This window comes from Parasteatoda tepidariorum, chromosome 8, assembly GCF_043381705.1.
Source record: "Parasteatoda tepidariorum isolate YZ-2023 chromosome 8, CAS_Ptep_4.0, whole genome shotgun sequence".
Lineage (NCBI taxonomy): Eukaryota > Metazoa > Arthropoda > Arachnida > Araneae > Theridiidae > Parasteatoda > Parasteatoda tepidariorum.
Window position 1 is genome coordinate 78,836,477 of NC_092211.1, and position 24,946 is coordinate 78,861,422.

Below are 24,946 nucleotides of genomic sequence, written 5' to 3' on the forward strand. Positions count from 1 at the left end.
AGATTTGAATTTTTAACCACAAATTATCAGCAATCATAAAAATATGTATTTTTTTATATCAATTTTTTTATATTGCCCGAGAAAACAGTTTGAAGAAAAAAATATTATTCCTCTGGGTTGTTTAAATCATTAAGAATAATTGAAGTTCAAATTTGAGGAGTACACCATATATAACGGCAATTGTAATTAGTTAACAATTAATATGCCCATATGAGTGTTACTTAAAACACATCTTTATGCAACGCAAGTAAGTTTTATGCCTTTATGCAAAGCAAATAAATTTTCTTTCTTTTCTTTTCCTTTTTTCTATTTATTTTTTAACTGAGAATTGGGTGGGGGATTTGAGTTTTAAAATTTTTAACACTTGAGGTTCTTGTTTCAGATGATGTGACAGAAACATGTATTTGTATTATAGATTATAACAGACTTTTGTCAATAACTCGTAAAATACAATCTATCATGAACTTCAGTTTGTATGTTAATCGATTTTCTGTTCTTTTAAGATATAAACCAATCAAAAATAAATGTTTCTTAAATGTTAAATAGATTAATTTTAAAAGATAGTTTCTTGAATCAGCTTTAACCTACGAGATAGCAATAGAATAATAAGAAAAGTTAGTGATTTCTCTCAAATGAAAAACTCTAACCAGCAATACGAATATTAAACAACGCAATTAAATGTTATTTTAATTCAAAACTAGCATTAAAATATTGAAACCGTTATTCAAGCATTTTTTTATTTGTCTGTATTTGTCTTTAAACGGTATAGATATATTTTTGATAAATAGGACAGATATTTTGATGTATATTTTGATAGATATGTTTTTATATTTATGATAGATTTTGTTGATACATTTTTGTTTTGTTGATTTGATCATAGAACATACTTAATTTTCCAATTCTTAATTACCGTTTGCCTGTTACTACTGGCGATCGTTATACGGTTTCCTGAATGCTTAATTTGCATTGTTTAAAAATTTCTCATAAAGAATAGAAGCTATGAAATTACAAATAATAATATGCATACATTCCCCATCAAATTTCAAACACAAACGAAGTGTTTCATGTTTTACTTGTTATTCTTGCTGTCGCGGGAATGCCACTTTTAAGCTCCAATAGCAGAACCGCTCTCTCTTCGCAGCGAGCATTAATGGATTTCACAAAATCTCCCGTCCATTACTATTATTATTATTTCCTTTTTTTCTTTATTTTTTCGTTTTTCTTTCTTCATTCTATCGTTCTTTTCACTTCGCTTTTCTTTTCGTCTGCTTAAGCTTTACTCCATAATATTATGTTTGCAGACGACATTAGTTATATCCCTGTTTGTTTTCGAAACTCACTTTCTAGAGAGAGCACTTCCTCTCTGTTGACTTCAATTCTGATTGGATACTCTCTTAATAATAGCTCGTCAATCCGCGGGGTTTGATACGACGTATGTAAGCGGATCTCTTCCAGTGAATAGATCCCGGATGTTACATTCGAACATTGGATGGCGTCATTTGTGAATGTTTGCTCTTTTTATTCTTTCCACTTTTTACTTTTGTCTTTATTTTTATTACTGAGCTTGAGCTTCGTCGCTCTATAGAGAGATATGCTCAGCGATCCGTTGCCATATCTTCCAAAAAGAAGTAGCTGTGGCGCCACTGTTAAATCGTTTGCTTTTTGAATTACTGGTTAGAAATAAAAGGCCTGTTACATGTGTTTTAGAACAGAATCCATACTCTTTTTTTTTTCTTTAGTTCTACATTGAGCTGTCAAGAAAATACAGTAGTTTAGTTTTTACTCAGAAGGATGCTGTATTCTATCGATTATATTTTATTGTTTTTTATTTTAAAGGAGAGGGAATAAAACGCTGGATTTATGAATGATTGTAAGTATTTTGGTTCAAAAATTAGAGATACCCTTAGATTGGTTGTGGTTTATGTAGGTCACTAAAACTAAAATGTTTTATCAACCATGATGCTAGAGAGATTAGTTTCGGCAAAAGCCCAAACGTGGGAGAAAGTATTTTAGTTCACTCCACACATCAGTTCATCTTGGTGATCATGAGTCTTGTTCATTCTTAGGAATGATGATTTCTTTTTAAAGACCTCTGTTCTACCTCACCCTTTCATTCTGCATCATAATCTACTTTTTGCATTCTTCGGCTACCGCCATCACCTTGGCTACGACGGTTTCTCTTCTTCTTTATTAATGAACTTCCTTTTTTTTTCACTGAAAATTTTGCTTTACCTTGTTTATAGCACATAATGTTTTCGTCACTCGCAAGTTAAGGCCTTGAGAAAGAGGGCTGTGTTTGAGTGATTAAGTTTAAGTTTGATTATTTGAGTTTGGGCACCATGTTGTCACCCTTTTTCAAGTATGAAGTGAATGAATTAATAAATCTTTTCAAATAAATCTTTACCTTAGGTTTTTTGGGAGAAATCTATGTATTTCGAAGTTTTATGGTCGATTGATTTTAAGAGCTGATGGGATGGTCAGTTTTTGTAAAAGTAACTATCCAATTATCTACGAGTATTGATGATCTGGAAATGAACAAGAAACCACTTATTAAATTTATGATCTGTACCTGGATAATTTGTTCTTAAAATTTAAACTGTATAATTCAAAAATATGAGTTTCATAAAAGGAAATTAAGTTAAAAATGCGAGTTTTGTGATTATTTTGTTTTATAAACCAAAACAACTCTACTTCGCCTTAATTTTGTTCTCGGTGAGACCTCTGTTGGTCCCATGACATCATGGACCACTGTTTAAGTAATTGAAGTACTTGTTTTTAGTTTATGCTACACGTTTCAATGTATGGCAGATGCATCTATTTAACTTAGGACATCTATCTATTTAACTTCTACACCTCTTTAGCATCTATTTAACTTAGGACATTTATCTGTTTAACTTCTACATATATTTAACATAGAACATCTATCTTTTTTAACTTTTACATCTATTTAACTTAGGACCGCTTCTCAGAGTAAGGTTTTGGTTAAAATTTGCAAAAGACATAACGTTTGAGCTTTTCGTATAATTATTAGTACTGTTTGATAAATATTTAAATGTGGATTTCGAGACGTTCTTATATGGGCTTTCTCTGAGCTATAAAATAAATATGTACTTAAGGCAATCGAATCTTTGTAAAGAGTGCCAATATGTATGAGTTACCGTTTGTGTATAAATTGCTGGCATTCTATTGAATTCGAGTCATTGCATAAAAGAAATAGAAAGCCTAATCATTGAATAAAATGTTTGGCATGGCAGCAAAATATGATAAAGGAGAATTGTTATAAGCTTTGTCTTGTCATTGAATAGAATGCTTTAGCTTCTTATGGAAAGATGAATAATAGGCAACGTAAGAAATATCATATAAGAATTATTATATACTTTACCTAGTCATTGTATAGAAGGCCTGTAAGTTTTTCATTAGCCATTCTATGGAATACTTGGCAATCTGTAAAACATAGCTTGTTTCTCCTTTGCCTGTCGATTTTGAGAATTCGAAAAAACTACCAGGCATTCAATACAATATCGGATTTTATTGACGGTAGCATATACATGATACGTTTATACAGGAAAATGTTGGGACAAACTTTTAGGGTAAGTAGGGCACATCATAAGAATTGAGAATTACCTAAGAAACCATGACCGGAAATACACCCTTATGCAATTTAATTGAAACAAACTCAATAAATTCAGAAAACTAAGAGAAAATGCTATTTTATTTAAATTTATACAAACTCAAAAATTTTGAGTACATAATATGATCTCCACGACACTGTATTAACATTTGGACACGATTCGGCATGGATTCCATTAATTTTTTACAGTCATTTATAATATTTGTGTCCTTGTACCACACATAAATTAACGCCGTAATTAGCTTCTCCATAGTTGTACAGTCCATATTTAATAGGCGATTCTTGCATATGGCCCAGAGATTCTCAATTGTGTTGATATCCGGAGAGTTCCCTGGCCATTCCAATGTCTCAATTTGATTCTCAGACGTGAATTTCTTGACAATTTTTGGACTTATGGCAAGGAGCTAAATCCTGTTGAAAAACCCCTGTTCCATCAGGGTATCGTTTCTTCAACTCTGGAACGACTTTTTTACCCAGAATAGTAACGTACTGCTCAGAACGCATCATACAGTCAATAGGCTGCAAAGGTCCAACCCCATTGTAACCGAAACAACACCAAAACATCTTCTTTAAAAAACACGAAAAAAAAGTTTGTTTCAATTAATTTGCACAAGGGTGTATCTTCTTACGCTGGTAGGGACACTATCCTATTATGAACATGTTATTCATGTGCCTTTGAACTTGCACTTTTATTTTTCTAAAATATTTTAATTTCATGTTAATTTTATGTTACTATTATTTTTTTTTATGACCGTTGTTGAACAGCTAACAATTTTTTGAGTTCACGGCTGCTAAAGTTCTACTCCGTAGCCTTGTAATTTTGAACTCAATCCAGAAGGCAAGTATTGGGAGAAATTTGTCTTCGTGGAAGACTTTCTGATAGAACTCACCCACATTTGCGTTATATGGAGAAGAAAACCACGAAAACCTCCCACTGTTAGAAGAGTGGCCAGGAGACTCTAACCCAGGATCCCTCCACCACTGGGTTTTTTTTACATCAGCACTGTGTTCAATGCGAAATGTGGATGAAATTTGTTTCGACTAGCCATCGCTGGGATTTGAACCCGGTTCACCTCATTGAAAGGCATTAAAATAAGCTCAGATATGCTGCTTTATCGTAATTTAATGATTCAGCGAGCTTGTCCAGTTAATTGAGATAAAACAGCTAATACTGTACTTATATGAAAGCAGTTCTTGACAATAATTGGTCTTTTAGACGTAATTCTGAAGAAAAAAAACAGTTAATAACGAAAATATTTACAATTGTTTTTTTTAACTTTTTTATTTAATATTTAAAATTGTTTTTTTAGGCAACATACTTAAAAAAAGAAATTGAAGAGTGAAACCATTTTTTCAGAGCTCTACTAATAATTTAGTTGCTTTAAGATGGACATTATTTTTCATTTAAAAAGAAATGGAATTTTTCGAGAATATATTTCTATAAAAATAATTTTTAATCCAGTAATGCTGTCAAAATTGTGGGGATTAATTTTATTACCAATGTTTTGATCAAACTAAAATAGTTTATTTATTACTATTATTTTTGTAGAATTCTTAACATAATCCCTAATAAATAGAAATATTTTAAAAGCAAACTTAATAAAACAAAAATCTCTATTTATTCTAAGTCCCATTAATAATTAAAATATTATAAGACAAGCTCCATTTTTCAATTCGTTAGAAATGTATCTTTTTCGGGAATTTATTTTCATTAATGCTCTCAAAATTCGAGAAAATGAAGAAAGAATGCATGCGAGGAAAATATTGGCAAAATAAAATAATTGACTTAAATTTCATTAATGACATTTTTAGCATAATTCTCGATAAACAGATCCATTTTAGCAACAAACTTTAAAAAAAAATGTCCCAAGTCCCATTATCAATTCAACTGTCTTAAGACAAACACCATTTTTCAATTAATTGTAAATACATAATTTGTTTCAGCTTTAATCTCTAAAATAAAAATTTTCCAAAAGTAATTCTTTCGGAGAGAAATTTACAGTGATTAATTTTCAGAAATATTCAATTAAAAAATCTTAAACATGCTCCGATTTTTACAGGAAATACACTGTAATAGTTCCAGAAATCCATTAATTAAACATTCCTGAGGAGAAGGGATTACTAGTAACGCAATTATCAAGGCGAAAGTCGTTATAACGAGCGAGTGAGTAAAAGACGTAAATTAATGACGAAAGCTAATAGCATAATAAAGGTAGCTGATTATGTTGAAAGAATAGCAGATTTTACAAAATGGCCCTTGAACAAACTAAATGAATTATATCTCAAAATTAAAGAGATTTTAACTTTACGAACAGCTCGCTCAATCGCTTTTCATTTTGATCGAAAGATAAAGAGATCAGAAGATCGCTTCCTAGGAAAGGAACACTTTTGGATAGCACAATCTAATAATTTCTTTTTATTATTTTCCCTTTGCTGCCCCCCTCCTTTTTGCCTCCGCGCCTCGGCTGAGATTGTCCGAAAAATCACTTTAATTNAGATAACTTGACCTTTGTCATTTAAATTATTTCATGAAGGAAATACTAGGTTACTATTAGTAAACCTATTATTTCCTTTATTACTGTATAATGTATTCCTAGTATTTGTAATCCTAGTAACTGCTAATTCATTGTGCAATTTATATAAATGCTTGTAATAAATAAGATAAAATTATTTTTTTATTTATTTAGAAGCGACGGGTTAGTTTCAAAGGAGGACGGGTACATTGTTGAGCAAGCCGTCCTCGGGAACGGGTACAATTTCTGAGTTTTTTCGAGCCCTGAAGTAAGGTTTGATAAATGTTTAAATGTGGATTTCGCGACGTTCTTATATGGGCTTTCTCTGAGCTATAAAATAAGTATGTACTTAATGCAATCGAATCTTTGTAAAGAGTGCCAATATGTATGAGTTACCGTCTGTGTACAAATTGCTGGCATTCTATAGAATACGAGCCATTGCATAAAAGGAATAGAAAGCCTAGTCATTGAATAAAATGCTTGGCATGTCAGCAAAATATGATAAATGAGAATTGTCATAAACTTTGTCATGTCATTGAATAGAATGCTTTGACTTTTTATAGAAAGATGAATAATTTTATAGGCAATGTAAGAAATATAAGAATTATTATATACTTTACCTAGTCATTGTATAGAAGGCCTGTAAGTGTTTTAATTAGTCATTCTATTGAATACTTAGGCAATCTGTAAAGCATAACTTGTTTCTACTTTGCCTGTCGATTTTGAGAATTCGAAAAAATTAGTAGGCATTTTATACAATATCAGATTTTATTGAAGGTAGCATATACATGGAAATAGCATATACAGAAAAATGTTGGGACAAACTTCTAGGGTAAGTTGGGCATATCATAAAGATGGAGCTAGGAAACCATGACCGGAAATTTCTGCTGCTTCTTAGCGCGTTTTTTTTCAAAGAAGTTTTATCCTTTTGATCTTAATTATTTGTGTTTTCTTTCAGTACTATGATGAACATGTTATTCATGTGCCTTTCAACTTGCACTTTTACTTTTCTAAAATATTTTAATTTCATGTTAACCTTATGTTACTATTATTTTATTTTATAACCGTCGTTGAACAGCTGACACAATTTTTTAGGTTTACGACTGCTAAAGTTCAACTCCGTAGCCTTGTAATTTTGAACCCAATCCAGAAGGCAAGTATTAGGAGATATTTGCTTTCATGGAGGACTTTTTGATAGAACTCCCCCACATTTGCGTTATATGGAGAGAAAAAAACATCGGAAACCTCCCACTGTTAGCCTGATGGCAAAGAGATTCTAACCTATGATACCTTTACCACAGGGGTTATTTTACGTCAGCACTGTGGTCGTTGCGAAATGAGGGTGAAATTTGTTTCGATTAGCCATCGCTGGGATTTGAACCCGGTTAATTTCATAGGAAGGCAAGCGCTCTATCCCCTGAGCCGCCATGACTCATATGTTACAATGAGTTATTGTTGAGAGTTCTATTAAAATAGGCTCAGAAAGCCTGCTTTATCGTAGTTTAATGATTCGGCAAGCTTGTCCAGTTAATTGCGATAAAACAGCTAATACTGTACTTATATGAAAGCAGTTTTTGACAATAATTGGTTGTTTAGACGCTAGTCTTTCAGTTCTAAAGAAAAACAGTTTATAACGATACTATTTAAAATTGTTTTTTTAACTTTTTTATTTAACATTTAAAATTGTTATTTTAGCAACATACTTCAAAGAAAAAAAAATTACGAGTGAAACCATTTTTTCAGAGCTCTGCTAATAATCTTATTATTTTAAGATGGACACTATTTTTCATTTAAAAAGAAATGGAATTTTTCGAGAATATATTTCGATAAAAACAATTTTTAATACAGTAATGTTGTCAAAATTGTGGGGAAAAATAATAATTTTACTAACAATGCTTTGCGCAAACTAAAACAGTTTATTTATTATAATTATTATTTTTTTTTTAGAATTCTTAACATAATCCCCAATAAATAGAAATATTTTAAAAGCAAACTTAATAAAACAAAAATCTCTATTTATTCTAAGTCCCATTAATAATTAAAATATTATAAGACAAGCTCCATTTTTCAATTCATTAGAAATGTATCTTTTTCGGGAATTTATTTTCATTAATGCTCTCAAAATTCGAGAAAATGAAGAAAGAATGCATGCGAGGAAAATATTGGCAAAATAAAATAATTGACTTAAATTTCATTAATGACATTTTTAGCATAATTCTCGATAAACAGATCCATTTTAGCAACAAACTTTAAAAAAAAATGTCCCAAGTCCCATTATCAATTCAACTGTCTTAAGACAAACACCATTTTTCAATTAATTGTAAATACATAATTTGTTTCAGCTTTAATCTCTAAAATAAAAATTTTCCAAAAGTAATTCTTTCGGAGAGAAATTTACAGTGATTAATTTTCAGAAATATTCAATTAAAAAATCTTAAACATGCTCCGATTTTTACAGGAAATACACTGTAATAGTACCAGAAATCCATTAATTAAACATTCCTGAGGAGAAGGGATTACTAGTAACGCAATTATCAAGGCGAAAGTCGTTATAACGAGCGAGTGAGTAAAAGACGTAAATTAATGACGAAAGCTAATAGCATAATAAAGGTAGCTGATTATGTTGAAAGAATAGCAGATTTTACAAAATGGCCCTTGAACAAACTAAATGAATTATATCTCAAAATTAAAGAGATTTTAACTTTACGAACAGCTCGCTCAATCGCTTTTCATTTTGATCGAAAGATAAAGAGATCAGAAGATCGCTTCCTAGGAAAGGAACACTTTTGGATAGCACAATCTAATAATTTCTTTTTATTATTTTCCCTTTGCTGCCCCCCTCCTTTTTGCCTCCGCGCCTCGGCTGAGATTGTCCGAAAAATCACTTTAATTCGCTTTTTCAGCGCAGAGAGCATTGAGCGGGAGAGAGTCTAAACTGAGTGACGTATGAGATGTTTAAGAGGGACCGAGTACAAATAATAAGTTTGTTATTTGTTGATTTAGAAAATTACTCTACCAATAAATTGAAGTGATGTAACAATTATATCCATGCGTCATATTCACGGCAGATGCAATTGTTATATAGCAAAGTTAAAGTATGAAGAACAAATTTAAGACTACACGTAATCAAATAAAAATGAAACGGTGCTGGAAACTATGTTTGACGCAAAATTAAAAGGAAGACAAATGAGAAGACAAGCAAAAACAAACGCAGCAAAACAAGTGTTCCGTTATTTTCATTTTTTATTATTAAAACGGCATTTTTTTTTTAGTTATTTCAGGTGAATTCATGAAACTGTTAAGCGTCCAAATTATTGACATTGTTCTAAAGAAATTATCGCAAATTATAGTTCCTTTAATTGAAATATTAGATTTTAACTGCGTCTTGTTTGTTTATTATAACACAATCATCATCATCATCAATAGCTCGACAGCCCAGGGTGGGCCTTGGCCTTCTCAAGAAGTTTTTTCCAGGCTAATTTACAATCTCGGAGTACAAAAATATATAAAACTGAAAATTACTTTTTTATGTTTTTCTCCAACGTGTCTTTCCGTAGTACTGGCCAAATTTTTATAATTTCATTTTTCCAATAATTTCAGAATGTATAGCAAAAATGAGAATTATCATCCTTTTAATATGCTTGCTAAAGGCAACAGGAGGCTTCACTCCCTGTTCGCTTCTCCAAGGCCTGAAAATGTGGGGACCCTACGCACAGAACTGTCAGGGCCCCTTGGTCGTAACTTTAAACCAAATTTACTTGTTGTTTGTTAATGAAATGCTTTTAAATTATTTATAACATAAGTAAATTACGAGATATTAGTAAATTTAAGCTTTTATTTATTATATTTTTGTTAATTCATTTTGTTACTTTTGTTAACTATTTGACAGTTCTTAAGGAAAATCACCAAAAAAAAAAAAAATAATAATAACACTTAACTGTATTAAGACTTGTCTTATTTTTATTTATTTTTATTTGTTTTATTTTTACAAAAATTCAGATTGAATTGTCATTTGTTGAATTTTGAGGACAACTAAATTTTTACAAATCAATAAGATGAAAAGTTTGTCCCCTCCCCGATAATTATTACACAGTGAAGATGGCCCGTGCAGTTTCTGTCTGTGCGCAAATACCTTTTTTCTCAGAATAAGCTTTCATAAAACGTAAACAATTCTTCCTCCTTGATCTTCTGAATGTTAAAAAATATTTTTCGAATGTTAAAAGTTTTTACAGTAAAAGTCGATGCTAAAAGATTATTTTTTTTTTAAAATGTATAATTATTATAATTGTAAGCACAATTTATTATTATGTTAATCATAAAGAAATGAAAGGACGACTGGATTTAAATAAACAATCAATTATACTTGAAAAAAAATTAAACTCAGGAACATTGATTATGCGTCACAATAAGAAGCAACGAATGAGAAGTAATTTTACTTGTTAACAATATAGATATAACGATAATCTTATATCATATAACAGTTCACTTTAGAAACAGTTCTCTCCTCAACTTTTGTTTTTAAAAATTTCGATGAAAATTTACATCTGACAACATTTAATCTCATTTAATATCTCTCTTATTTTTTTTAATCCATTCTTTTTTTTTGATGCTTTTGACATTAAGTCAAGTCGAGTTTATAAAATTAAAATTGCGATTTTTCTAAAAAAAAAAAAAAAAACATATATTATTTAAAGATGAAAAAATTTAAAAAAATACTTAAATTGTAATAACTTTCAGACAAATAAGAATTTCGAAAATAATTTCGCTAAGTTTATTAATTTAAATGATCACATTAGCACGTGAAATTTTAATCCTCTTGTTATATTTCAGTGGACAATAAATCGACCAACATAGTTTTTTTTCTTATAACAATTAAACAGTAACTAATGGAACTAATAATAATTACAGTTAATAATCTCATAAAACAGCATACTATTATAAACAGTAGATAATTCTGGTACTAATAATAAAATAGTTTTTAATTCCATCGAATTCCTTGTACAATTTTTTTACACACATTCATAATTTCTAGTTTATGCGTCGTATAGATTTTGAGCAGCATATCAAAATGTTACATAAAGCGAAAGAAAATTAGAAAGGATGGAGAAAAAAGGACTTACAATTGCTTTTAACTTTCAAACAAATTAGAATTTTGAAAATAAAAAAGAAGATAAAAATTTATAAACTTATATTGCCCGTTCAGGATGTCAAATTTTAACTCAGTAGTTGGGGCAGGTAGAATGGCCCTAAAGGTATTTTTTCGAATAATTTTAACAAATTAATTCTTAAACTAACAATCGAATGTTCATTTTTTTTAGTCTTTTGTAATCCATATACACTTTTTTTCAAGTAATTTACACACCTCAGTAATTTGCTGGCAATAACTGTAAGGCTCAGCAATTTCAGTCTTAAAGCTTTTGTCAGAGAAGAAGAAAAAATGTAATGTTAAATTGAACACTCTCAACAGCAGCGTTTGTCAACCTTACGACTTTTTTTTTTATTTCGAGAGATTTCTTCATCACGTGACCACACTTTAGTATCCGATAGGTGGCCTTGTAGCCTGGATTAAGGTTTTAATTTGACATGGCATTGCTTAAATATCTAGATTTTTGTTTATTTAAGCAGTCCTTATTTCTTATTTACGCAAAAAAGGAAGAAGAAAAAATAGTGCATGGGGAAACGCTTTATACTTTATTTTCATTTCCTGGAGCAGATTTATGTTTAAAAAAAACTTATTTCTTACCAACTCATTTAGAATTGTTTACAAAATCTTGCATTGTGTAAATACTGTTATAATATTCCGTAAAAACATTATGGTTTCATATATATTCCTTAATCAAGTACATAGTCCAATTAAGAAAAGTCATGATTTTTTAAAACATTATTTCTTTTATAAGGTATTAACCATTTGCATAACCATTTGCATAAACCAACCATTGCTCATGTCATGAACATGGTCAGTGAAATAATCAATTGTGTTATGCACTTTTCGTCACCTGTCACAGAATTTCAACACAAGTAATTTTCTAAAATAAATAATATGATATGTGATATGATACGGGAATGATAAGTATTCAAATGATAAGGGAAAAAATCCAACTATTGTAATAATTTCCCCAGTACTTCGTATACCTGAATCTGAAGCTCATAGAACTCAGAATTTGATTCTAAAGATATTTAAAAAAAGTTCCAAACATTACTCGTAGAAATAGTTTACAATAAAGTTTACATAAACCAACAGTACATCATGGAGTAAACAAATCAGTGAAATGATCAATTGTATTATATACTTTTCGTTACTTGATTATAAATCAAGTAACGGATTAGCAACGGATCAAGCAACGGATTGATCATAAATCATTTTCTAAAAACAATTTATTGATAAGGGATAGAATAAGGGAATGATAAGTATTCAAATGATAAGGGGGGGGGAGAAATCAACCTATTTAAATCATTTGACCATACTTTGTAAACCTGAATGCGAGCCCCATGCAACTCCGAATTCGATTCTAAAAGCATCTAAAAAAAAAAAATTCCTCACATTACGCATAGAAAAAGTTTACAATTAAGTTTACATAAACCAACAGTTGTTCTTGTTATAAGCATAATCAGTGAAATAATCAGTTGTATTATACGCTTTTCGTTACTGGATTACAAAACAAGTCATATTCTAAAAACAATAATTTGATAAGGTATATGATAAGGGAATGATAAGCATTCAAATGATAAGTATTCAAAATATAAGGGGAAAAATCAAACTATTTAATCATCTGACCATACTTTGTATACCTGAATCTGAAGCTCGTAGAGCTCAGAATTTGATTCTGAAAACGCTAAAAAACATTTCCTCACATTATTCGTAGAAATAGGAATAAGGTTTACATAAACCAACAGTTGTTCATGGCATAAGCATAACGAGTGAAATAATCAATTGTATTATACACTTTTCGCTACTTGATTGCAAAACAAGTCATTTTCTACAAACAATAATTTGATAAGGTACATGATACGGGACTGATAACCATTCAAATGATAAGGGGAAAAAATCAAACTATTTTAATCATTTGACCATACTTTGTATACCTGAATCTGAAGCTCGTAGAGCTCAGAATTTGATTCTGAAAACGCTAAAAAACATTTCCTCACATTATTCGTAGAAATAGGAATAAGGTTTACATAAACCAACAGTTGTTCATGGCATAAGCATAACGAGTGAAATAATCAATTGTATTATACACTTTTCGCTACTTGATTGCAAAACAAGTCATTTTCTACAAACAATAATTTGATAAGGTACATGATACGGGACTGATAACCATTCAAATGATAAGGGGAAAAAATCAAACTATTTTAATCATTTGACCATACTTTGTATACCTGAATCTGAAGCTCGTAGAGCTCAGAATTTGATTCTGAAAACGCTAAAAAACATTTCCTCACATTATTCGTAGAAATAGGAATAAGGTTTACATAAACCAACAGTTGTTCATGGCATAAGCATAACGAGTGAAATAATCAATTGTATTATACACTTTTCGCTACTTGATTGCAAAACAAGTCATTTTCTACAAACAATAATTTGATAAGGTACATGATACGGGACTGATAACCATTCAAATGATAAGGGGAAAAAATCAAACTATTTTAATCATTTGACCATACTTTGTATACCTGAATCTGAAGCTCGTAGAGCTCAGAATTTGATTCTGAAAACGCTAAAAAACATTTCCTCACATTATTCGTAGAAATAGGAATAAGGTTTACATAAACCAACAGTTGTTCATGGCATAAGCATAACGAGTGAAATAATCAATTGTATTATACACTTTTCGCTACTTGATTGCAAAACAAGTCATTTTCTACAAACAATAATTTGATAAGGTACATGATACGGGACTGATAACCATTCAAATGATAAGGGGAAAAAATCAAACTATTTTAATCATTTGACCATACTTTGTATACCTGAATCTGAAGCTCGTAGAGCTCAGAATTTGATTCTGAAAACGCTAAAAAACATTTCCTCACATTATTCGTAGAAATAGGAATAAGGTTTACATAAACCAACAGTTGTTCATGGCATAAGCATAACGAGTGAAATAATCAATTGTATTATACACTTTTCGCTACTTGATTGCAAAACAAGTCATTTTCTACAAACAATAATTTGATAAGGTACATGATACGGGACTGATAACCATTCAAATGATAAGGGGAAAAAATCAAACTATTTTAATCATTTGACCATACTTTGTATACCTGAATCTGAAGCTCGTAGAGCTCAGAATTTGATTCTGAAAACGCTAAAAAACATTTCCTCACATTATTCGTAGAAATAGGAATAAGGTTTACATAAACCAACAGTTGTTCATGGCATAAGCATAACGAGTGAAATAATCAATTGTATTATACACTTTTCGCTACTTGATTGCAAAACAAGTCATTTTCTACAAACAATAATTTGATAAGGTACATGATACGGGACTGATAACCATTCAAATGATAAGGGGAAAAAATCAAACTATTTTAATCATTTGACCATACTTTGTATACCTGAATCTGAAGCTCGTAGAGCTCAGAATTTGATTCTGAAAACGCTAAAAAACATTTCCTCACATTATTCGTAGAAATAGGAATAAGGTTTACATAAACCAACAGTTGTTCATGGCATAAGCATAACGAGTGAAATAATCAATTGTATTATACACTTTTCGCTACTTGATTGCAAAACAAGTCATTTTCTACAAACAATAATTTGATAAGGTACATGATACGGGACTGATAACCATTCAAATGATAAGGGGAAAAAATCAAACTATTNTGATCGTCAAATTTATATTATCTATCGTCTAATTTTACCAATTGATACACGAAAGTAAACAAGTGCAAACCGATTTCAGTCGCTTAAAAACAATAAAACTGTATAGTATCACCTGATAATTAAGACTTTGCATCGAATCTTATAGTGCGAAAAAATAATTTGGCCAGGGACTGTAGTCGTAAACGTTTAAATTAATTCTCAGTGGGCAAAAAATTTATTGTGGTATACAAGACACTTTTGCTAGTTTTTCCTCCAATTTCTGAAGTTTTATTATATTTTTCCCCTTTAACGCATGGAATATTTGATATTTCGGTAATAATTTACAATCCCTTCTTATTTGTCTATTTGAAAATTATACTACATGCATAAAAATAAATCTAGACCCAATCGCATAACGGTAAACAAAAGTTGCGGTAACCCAAAGGTTACATCATTGAACGCAAAGACAAGAAAGAATATCAAGGAACACAAAAACGGCTTTCGGCAAAATTGAACAATAGTTATTGCCAAATCAAGGGGTCCCCGCTTCTACACTTCAACTGATATTTTTCAATGATTCACTGGCATTTAAATATATTTATTAAATTGATCAATTTATGGTCCATTTGATTCAATTTGGAAATATTTGCATTGAAAATAAATTATAAGAATAACTATTTTTAAAACAAATCGTATATTAATAATAATTATTATAATTGTATAACAATTAATAATTATTCGTAATTATTTAAAAAGTTTTAAAATTAATCTACCTATCATAGTTACTACAAGCAATGTGCTGACAAAAATGGTATCCTTTTTGAAAGATTTGGTTTTCATGATTTTTTAAAGTACTGAAATTTAGTACTGGTGGCGAACAATTTAGAAGTTTTTCAGAAAGTAAGAAACGAAGCAAACAATGAAATTTTTTTAAACAATGAAAACCCATGAAAGGAATAAAAAAATACTGTTAAAATTTTTTTTTTAAAAAAAAGCGTAAAATGCTTTCCAAAATGATTATTCACAACAAACAGTTCAACACGATTTCTTGTTCAATTAGATTACCAGTCCTTCTACATTTTCCGTTTTTTTTATTATCAATAATTAAACATTAAATATGAAACATTTAACGTTAACAATTAGTTAAAATTACATAAAATGTTTTTTCTAAAGCAACTTGAGAGCCAATCATGTTGAGACCATTGTTTGGGTCGAGAACTGTAGGTTAACTGTCCTGGTTTAATACGCTTTTAATAAACGTCTTTCCAATTATCTAGTGGACATTTACGTGTTTATTTCTAAGGCTTCTATTTTAGGGCATAACAATGCATTCATATAAACTGTAAATACAATTTCTATTCTAACAAACCTTTATTTAAACTCATCAAAAAAGAACTGTACAACAATAGCACTTGATTAATCTCTTTGTATCTGAGAAGATTCTCATAATTAACTTGATTTTTTCTTTTCTTTTCCAGGAGTGGCAACAGCAAGTTTGATTCATTTCTTATCCGTCATTTGATCGGACTCCTAGTGATACGATTCGTTTCATTTAGTATCACTCGAGTTGTTTCTCAGCGTGTGAAGAACCAGGGCGTTACCACATCGGCAGGTGCGAATATCAGCTTTAAGTTGCCGCGACCGTTTTTTTAATTTGTGCATCAATAAATGAATTTACTCCTTTAGTCGCTTGTTTTTCATTTCTTCTCAATTCTTCTTCTTTCAACACTTTTTGAGGATTGGCTTCGGGAGTTAAATTGAAATAAATGGGTGTGATTTTTTGACTCATAATTTACTATGTCTTTAGAAATATTATTCGCGATATGTTTAAGAATAAGAAAGAAAGAAATAGGAAAGGAATAGTAAAAAAAAATAATTATTTGTTTTGTGTATCAGTATTGTGAATCATGAAGTATGGATTACATTCGTATCAAATTATCAATTAAAGTCCTCTTAACCAATCAAAAGCAAAATTTTAACAATGTATAATCCTCAATTTTCTTTTTGCAGTAATGTATAATTATACATTAACCAACTATGGCCAAGCACCTAAGCATTCCATATTGGCCCGTTTTTCAGGCCTCTATCTCTCAACCGCTATGGCAGGTCAGACGACGTTGTCAGACCCTGAGCTGGCCCTCCTCTCTTCAAACTTTCATACCACAGCAACAGTATACAACCATTAAACAAAATGATGCCCTCGGGACCTCGTGTTCTTTCACCAAACACTCTGAAGCACAGAGGTAGTGAGTTCGAATCTCAGGGTAACCCTGGATATATTTTTGCGCTGTCCTTTTCCAATTGGAGCTATCTGTTCCTATTTTACAAAGTCTTATAAACTTCCTTATATCAAGCACACAAGCGTATTTGAATAAATACGTACAATAAATACGTATTTTAATAAATAGATATTTAGTTAAATAAGCAATGGTGACCGACAGTTGTCATTGGAGTTTGTTTTATGTGAAATTGGTGCTTCTGCGCTATCCGCTAGGAAGCCGTGAAGTAATTCAACAGTCAAAATTCGTTTCTTCAAACTACAACAAAATTCAAATTTTAAACTTTAGCTGGATGCCAGATTGGTCAAGAGTCTAATTGCATCGGGTAATGGGGATGTTTACAGATTCTTTTCCAAAAATCTCTGGAAAATCTATCGGCCTTCTAACAAACAGCGTTAAAGTGAAGCACGGTACCTTAGTGTACTTTCATTTACGTCGCACTAGAGCTGTAAAAAGGGCTATTGGCGACGATCTGAGAAACATTCCGGAGGATGATCAGAAGAAAACATTCATACGTCATATCCTGTTTTGCAGAGAGGACACATTTTTACACCATCCATCAATCGAAATATCGTAATTTTGACTTGAACCAGAGCATGATCGATCTCCGATCTAGTACCCCCTTCCCAAAGGCATTGATTTCGTATAGGAATTTTGAGGACTTTGTGATCCTATCAGGTTTAACATGCATTAGTCATCCTTTTGTACACAGTGCCTCTTCGTTTGGTGGGGATCGAACTCATGACCTCTCGGGCATTTGCACAACGCTTTATCAGCCAGGCTATTTTGGCCACAAATTGAGGTAAAAGAAGATATACAATTGGGAATGTATTCTTGGATTCACTCTGTAGCCTTGCAGAGGCGGATCAAAATTTAAACGGAATAAAGTCAGCAATTCAAATAGTTTGAAATAAAGATATAGTTCTTTTTTTTATTCCAAATAGAATATAAACTTGATACTAATTGTTCGAGAATAGTCTCTCTCCTTCTCTTCTTTAAGCTGGGACATAAGTACTAGTTATCCAAGCTTTTATTATGAACATTTTGTAAGTAAACACTTTTTGGAATATCTTATAAATAACTGGCAATATACATGAGATCTAAATTTATTTTTTCAGGCACAGTCTTGAATCCGATAAAAATTCAGTACCTCCTTATCCCAGATAATGTTAAAAATAGATTGAGTTTCGAATTCAGTAAAAACTAATAATATGAGACTCTAAGGTCTCAGACTTTTATAAAAGACGTCGTGTTTTCGACTCCCTTAAATACTGAGAAACCTCAACACTTAAAAGTGATTAAACTGCAATATTGACCTAATATCCTTGTTTTTAATTTTGGGAGATGTTTTTGGCTTTGATTTGAATTCATTCACGTTTAGAGAAGTAAGTTTAAAACAATTGCGGACAAAGATGGTTATTGTCCATATATTTATTTACTCACGTATGTATGCGGAGTTTTGAGCTCAATACCTTCTTGTCGTGCACAAGTAGAAGAACAAATGTAAAGAAGGACAACAGAAAGATGCGTTCAGGTTACGGTGAGATTCAAATCCGCTATCTCCGCAATATAGCGTATAAGAAAGAGGATACATGTACAGGTCCCAGGTACAGTTGAGATTTCGAAAAGGTGAATGGTATTAAGGATGATAAAGTTGTTTATTTTTTGGTGTGAATGAATTTGGTTGAAATGTGTTGGTTTGCATTTCAAATGTATATATTCCTAATAAGTGAGTGTTTACTTTACGTGTTTCTACTTTTTCTTATGTGTTCTGATAAATTTTTTTTTAAAAAAAGCATTAAAATTTGGATATTTTCTAATATAGTAATTCTTCGTGCAGCAAAAATTGTGTTTAATTAATTACATAAATGCGTGTTTTTCTTTTTTTTCCCTTTATGAGAAATTTTAAATACTTGTATTGTTTCGATTACTTTCCTTTCTTTTCCAAATAACGCCAGATCATCGAAGGCAAGCATCTCTGGCTGCGGTCAGTATGCGGGTGGGTGACCACTTGGATCAGTCTGCGTAGGGACCGAGGGTGGGTGGTATTGGTCCTCGTTAAACTGTTCTACCGTAAAGTTCTCGACCTCGCGTGCTACCGAAGCGAGGGTGCCATCCCCTCTGCAGCGGATCAAAATTGTGATGGCTCGTCTTAGGATCATCCTCAGAGATGTTTCCCTGAGGATGACCCTAAGACAAGCAGGAACTTACCATTCTCCAATAGCCAACTGTGCAGCTCTAGTCCGGCGTAAATTAACTACTACAACAACAAAAATCCAAATAGCGCCTCAGTTCATGGGGATTTAATATTTATTCTTTCAATATATCTGCTTTGATCATTTTTAAAACTGAATTATGTTCTAGATTTCGTTTATTTTAGGCAAAGTCTGCTTATTAACATAAGATTCTAATGGTTGCAAAGAAATTTTTATCTTTTGTTGAAATGTGGCTTTATACGCAATTGTTTTTAATACACTACAATTCTTATAAACAGTGATAATACACTGAATATTTCAACTTAACTTATTATTTGTCTTTCATATATTGACAATAAACAATTCAGTGAAATTAAATAATATCGACGCAAATTATTTATCTGTTCTGTTTGAAAGAATTACAATGGTAAATAGCAAACATCCACAAAATAGGCATCAAAAAATTGAAGGAATGAGAGATAACTGAAGCAGCACTTCAGTAGTTTCGTTTTATTCTTGCTACCATCGTGCTTTAGCTTTATAAACACAATAAAAGTAAATGTTACTTACGTTGTTTTTAACTTTGAAGGGGAAAGGCTATAATCTTCTAAGATTAAAAGCCAGTTTGTTTTCCATCAAATCTAAATTCATGTAAGTGGTCCAAATTGCTGATTATAACAGAATAACTATTGTCGAGTTAGTTATTAGTAGTTTTGTTTTTAATCAGTTGGGAATGTCACTATTTGGTGTGCTTTTTGAAGACACTATAACTCGTTTGTTCGAAGCTGGATCACATTATGTAATGGACTTTAATTAGAGATTTGGTGAAGTGGAACGTATGTAGACTTGATATGCAAGTTGCAGACATACTAACTTTCAGCTTATAATGAAATATAAATAACAATTTTAAGTTTAGATGTTGTTACACGAAATGTGTATTAGTTGGTATGTTTTACCATGGGAGAGGGTAGTATTTAAAGTTATTAAGTACATTTCAGACCTGTACAAACTAGAAGTGAGAATTATCATTCACTACCCTTAGGAAAATTTACCATAGGTTTGCCATAAAAAAATGCCATAGGATATTCCTATGGGGTTTTGCCATACGTATATGGCAAAATTTTACCATAGGCAAAACCCCATAGGAATATCCTATGGCATTTTTTTATATGGCAAATTTTTGAAATAAAACTAAGATGTGCTACAACTTATGAAGAAATATTTTTCCATAGGCTATGGTACACCTTTGCCATGCAGCTATGGCAACATTTCTCGTTGATATTTTACCATACATCCAAAAATAGTTACTTACAAGAATCTTTCGCAATGGATATTAAAAATGCAAAACTTAATAATTGTAGAATAAATATATATCCAGAAAGCTTTTTGTAAAATTTCTTTGATAAACGTCCCCTGTTTTACTTGCAGAAACCTTTCTGAATGCTGTTCTTATTCAATAAATTTTAAACGGTTAGTTCTAACGGTTAGAAAACATGGAGCGGTGCAACAAGTGGTGGCATGTGAACAAAATTTTATCTATAAAAGAGATGGTATTAGACTATGAAAAGTTAGGAATATTAATCAGGATAAATTAGTTGATCCCCTACTAGTGAGGGATATAAAACTCAGAAAATTTATGCTGAGTTGTGTTACGCACAGTTAGAAAAGAGAACGCAATATAGAAACATTGGTAAATACAAAACATGTTTAAGATATGATTAAAATTGGAAAATTAATAATTGCTATTGACACTTGGTCAGGGATAGTAAATAAAAATTAATTGGGTATAGGAAATCGCTATGACGAAAAAGTTGTAAACTTAAGGAAAGATTAAATTGTTAAAAGCATTTTTGGTAACAGCAGCAGATGATATGGCCAGGGACTATCCCGTTGATGATATTGAAGCAAAACAATTGTCAACCAGTAATCCAGAAAATCTAGTTAAGTGATGACCCTAAGCTATGTATAAATATGTTACAGAACATTGTACAAATATATGTGAATACTTAAGAAATATTAGTTGTAAGATAGTGAAACACAGAGACATGATAAAAAAAAACTTATGGCAAGCAAAAACTAAACACAAAATAAAAATATAAAGCCCTAACATACGTAAGATAATGTAAAAAAGCATTACAAGAACCTAAGTGGAATTAATATCAAAAACTAATGAGAATGTAAGCACTGATTTTGATATTGATATATGACAGCAATAAAATAAAATTGTCACCGAACCAGTTAAAAGAATTAAAAAATTTTAATTATTAAAGAAATGATGGATCTAGCTTGATGATAAGCACTTAACTGCGTTTTTCATCATGAAGATTGCTTACAAATTGCTATCGGGAATAGAACACCATTAATAAAGGAAAAGTGATGTGACTTTAAAAATTTATATAAAATCAGAGGGAGGAGATAAAATAAAAGCAAAGATGTCGTTTAATCAGAAACAGTTGGGAGAAAGAAATATAAAAATTTTAGATAAAAATATAAACATCAAGATATTAATTAAAGTGTACAAAGTGAGCGTTAACAAATGGCAAAAGTTAACATTGCGAAAACCTATACCAATCGCGACATATTATGAAAAGATACCGATAATAAAAGTACCAGACAGCCGGAAATTAAAAACTTAATAAATTCAGATAGATAATCGCATAGGCGTTTGCAATAAAATGTTTTTAACCAAGAATGAGATCGAAAAAATATTAAAATAAGTAGCCAAAGTTAGCGAAAGATTCCACTTGTAGTGGATGACACGTTAATATGGCGGTCTGATACTCTAAGCCTAAATCAATGGAACATCGGATTTCAAACATTCAGAAATGGAAAAATTGGCCACCCGGGGGCCGGAAAAGACTCACCAGGAATGCCTTGTGGGATTACATGTTGAATTTNATGTCAGCGATGAGGTCGGTGCAAGCTGGATGCGGAATTCGTATCTGCCTGCCATCGTTGGGATTCGAGCCCGGTTCACCCTCTTCTTTAATAGTGTATAATAATAATTATTATAACCGTCATTGAACAGCTAACTCAATTTTTATGGCTTTACGAATACTAATGTTCAACTCCGTAGCCTTGTAATTTTGAACCCAATCCAGAAGACAAGGGAACTCCTGGATCGAGTATTGGGAGAAATTTGCCTTGGTGGAGGACTTTTTGATGGAGCTAACCCACATTTACGTTACATGGAGAGGAAGACCACGAGAACCTCCCACTGTTAGCTTGATGGCAGGTGACTCTAACCCATGATCCATCTACCACTGAGGATATTTCACGTCAGCACTGTGCTCGGTGAAAGCCAGATGTGGAATTCGTATTGACTGGGACTCGAACCCGGTTCGCCTCATTGGAAGGCGAACGCTCTATCCCTGAGCCATCACGGCTCTACGACTATCATTGTTCAATTCCATAGCTGTGTTATTTTGAACCCGAACCAGAAAGCAAACGGACTCCTGAATCAAGGCATTAGGACAAACTAACTTTTGCGAAGTACTTGTTAATGAAATTTACCCTCATTTGGGTTAAATGGAGAGGAAAACCACGAAAACCTTCCGTGGTAACCAAGTCGTCTGGGGGATTCTAACTCATGAGTCGTTTACCATTTAGGATATTTTACGTCAGCACTGTGGTGGCAGAATTCGTATAAACCAGCCACCACTGGGATTCGAACCTGGTTGTGGGGCGAACACTATCGCCTAAGTCACCGTGGCTCAAACAAACACTTAACACATTACTTAAGCTGTCACTTACTTTACTCAATATAGATTGGTTATTTATATGTAAGTGTAAATTGGTCATAACCAAACCTAGCCCATTTTCTTGACGTCTTCAGGCGCTGTGGCCCTTTTGTAGTTATAATTTTTGTTTTTATGTAGTTAAATAATACATAAAAGATACCCTACCAGAGAGGAGAAAGCGCTTTCTTATTTTTTATAAATTTTAATAACGTTTCCCTGTGTTTAAACAATTCAATAAACTGTAGAGTTTTCATTTAACATTACTTCCTCCAGTTCATAAAAGTAATCTAAATTATCCACCCAAGTCAAAATTCTTGATCGACTCATCAAAAAATTTTGATGGTTTATCTTAGTTTCAAGATGTTCATTAGTTAGTTCCTAGTTATTCATGATGGTCCAGCAACTTTTGACGGTCACCATCATCCAACATTTTCCATTATATGTTTTGATATGTCAACATACTTCTATCGTTCCATGATAGAAAATGCTACTTTAATACTATGGTTAACCATCAAGAAAAGTTTGGCTCTCATGGACCAACAATCCATGATGATCCACGATAGTTCCAACTATACATTTCCATGATGATTTCATGTGAATTTTTGTTGGTTTTCAGGAATGCACCATTAAACACAATTTTGATTTTTTGCTGTTGGACCATCATAATTCAGTCAAAATTCCTACATTAGAATGGTGGTTGTTCATGATCGTTGCAACATTTGATTTCTAAGATACTATGATGGAAATTCGTGATGGTTCAGTATGAACAAACCATCAAAACAAGTAGGTATTTTTATGTTGGACCATCATACATCAATCCAAATTCCTACATTGAGGTGATCATTACTTATGTTAGTTACCATCGAAAAATATAATGATTCATGATGAAATTATTGATAGTTACCATCAAGAGTATGTTGGTCCATCAATGGAAAACCATCAAAAATTTTGACTTCGACATAGTAACGCATGAACCACAGTAATGCACGTTCAACAGTAAAAACTGTAACCCATTGAGAGAAAAATGTAAATCAATGCATGATTCTCACGATTGTTATTATGCTATGATTTTGTTATTATGCACGATTGCATAATAACAAAAATAAATACTTTTATTTGCAAATATTGCTTTTTTGTACGGTAATTTAATCACTTCTCCCTCACTATTACTTATCTAATACTTCAATAAATACTTTTAGTTGCAAATATTAGTTTTTAACATGGTAATTTAATCACTTCTCGCTCACTTTTACTTATCTAATTCTTCAATTCAAACCACGAACAAGTATAATTTATCGAGCATTACAAAAAAATAATGCATGCATCAACGTGTCAAAATAATCAACGTGCTTTACAACAAGAATTTTATCGATATCCTTATCGTATTTTTAAAATTAGATATGCTCAATCATCTTGCCATACAGGTGATATTAATCGGATTGCGCTAGCACATTGTAGAAAACAGATACCTATTTCGCGCCGCAAATGAAATGAAAAAAAGGTGTGACAGAAATACCACCGTTTGGCAAAGTTGGAAATGAAATTTGTCTTTTTGATAAGTTCAAAACCTCAGTTCATTTTTTCCCTTTTCAAATTCATCTTCTCATCTCTGCCCACGATCATGATACTTGCAGCCCCTTTTAACCACCTACTGTTTTCGCATCAGGACATGTTGCGCGATCTATGTTATTAATGACCACTCTCTGAGAGATAAAGCGTTGTAAGTGATTTAAAGTATGCTTTTGGCATTACATAATAACATGATCACTGTATTGTCAACCAGTAATC

At 31.5% G+C, this 24,946-nt stretch overlaps 1 long non-coding RNA gene across 1 annotated transcript in view; it reads left to right on the top strand.

Moving 5' to 3' along the window:
• LOC139426321 (uncharacterized) overlaps positions 1–16,629 on the top strand; it is a 73,776-nt gene extending 57,147 nt beyond the window's left edge. Inside the window, exon 3 of the long non-coding RNA XR_011637562.1 lies at positions 16,423–16,629. This is a non-coding gene — a long non-coding RNA (uncharacterized lncRNA). The remainder of the gene's footprint in view (positions 1–16,422) is intronic.
• The last annotated feature ends 8,317 nt before the right edge of the window (positions 16,630–24,946 follow it).